The sequence below is a fragment of the Gekko japonicus genome, unplaced genomic scaffold (assembly GCF_001447785.1).
Source record: "Gekko japonicus isolate JY-2015 unplaced genomic scaffold, Gekko_japonicus_V1.1 scaffold3291, whole genome shotgun sequence".
Classification (NCBI taxonomy): Eukaryota; Metazoa; Chordata; class Lepidosauria; order Squamata; family Gekkonidae; genus Gekko; species Gekko japonicus.
The window spans coordinates 31116-32785 of record NW_015159805.1 but is presented as its reverse complement, the minus strand read 5'-3'; positions in this window follow the sequence as shown (position 1 = coordinate 32785).

The following is a 1670-nucleotide window of genomic DNA, read 5'->3' as shown; positions in this document are numbered from 1 at the left end:
CCCCCCAAGCACCAAGAAGACAGAGCATCCCTTGCCCCAGACCGAGAGTTCCTATCTATACCTTGTGGCTAAGAGCCACCGATGGACCTCTGCTCCACATGCTTATCGAATTCTCTCTTGAAGCCGCCCATGCTTGTAGCCGCCACCACCTCCTGTGGCAGTGAATTACATATGTTAATCACTTTCTTTTATCCATTCTAACCCGACTGCTCAGCAATTTCATTGAGTGCCCACAAGTTCCTGTATTGTGAGAAAAGGGAGAAAAGTACTTCTTTCTCTACCTGCTCTAGGTTTCCTTGCTCGAAAGCCAGTCAAATCCGACTCTAGGGTTGCGGTGCTCATCTCCGTTTCCAAGCCGAAGAGTCAGTGCTGTCATGTGGCCTGGCATGACTAAATGCCAAGGTACACAGAATGCTGCAGGATCCCATGCAGAATCATGTCACCCGTCAGCCATCGTTTCTCCAAGCTAAAGAGCCTCAAGCGCTTCAATCTTTCTTCACAGGGAAAGTGTTCCAACCCTTTTATCATTCGAGTTGCCCTTTTCTGCGCTTTTTCCAAAGCTACAATATCCTTTCTGAGGTGTGGTGACCAGAACTGCACACAGTACTCCAAAAGAGGACGTACCATCGATTTATACAAGGGCATTGTGATACTGGCTGATTTGTTTTCAGTTCCCTTCCTAATAATCCCCAGCATAGCGTTGGCCATTTTTATTTTATTTTTGGATTTATTTTTGAATTTATTTTTGATCTCCCTACATTCACAGAATCAGCATTCTATATATCATAAATAGCTAACAAACGTATATGCAGGTGGGTCGGCCTGAAGGAATAGAACAGGGGCCCCTTTAAGACCAACGAAGTTTAATTCTGGGTGTAAGCTTCCATGTGCAGGCACACCTCTTCAGATACACTGAGACAGACTTCCTCAAGCCTATAAGGTGTGTGTGTGTAGGGGGGTGTTAGTTGCCAGGATGGGCTAGTTACAGTCCAGATGCACAAGTAACTGAGCGATAAGTATAGCTAAGACTGGAGTGAAGCAGCTTGTAAGACCTGTGAATGGCAGGCTTTTTTAGCCTCCTTTGCACCGTTTTCCTGACCGGGGCCCTGGTCACATGGAGAATTTGCCGCGCGAAAGGCACGAATGTCGGGCAGATTTTCGGGGCACAATCACACCGCAACATCTGAGAAGCGTAGCACACCCGTGGCCAACCCGTGGCGTCCCGCCGAAGAGGCAGAGTTAAAAAGTACTAAGGAAAGTGCACTAGTATCTGGAAAACGCGTGGCACAGGCAGGCGTCTGATCGCAGGAGTGCTAGTATCCCATGGCATCCGGCAAACCGGATGTTTTTCGTAAGCGCATGCGCTCAAACATGAAACTGAAAGCAGTGCTACTCTGCGGAACTGTGCATGCGCACAAAAGCAAAATGCTTGTGTGATCGCCCAGTGCCGCTTCTTTGCCACGCTGCAGCATTGCCGTGTGATTGTCATCTTACAGCCGAAGCATGGACACTCGGGGGACCGTGTGATCGGGATACCGCACTTTATTTTGCTCCGGGGCAAACAGCCACGCCTCCCCCCACCCCCCCGCGCGTTATCTGGCTGTGTGACAGGGCCTGGATAAAGCAAGCCCCATTACAATTGATATGCAAGGATCGTTACATTTAAGTTT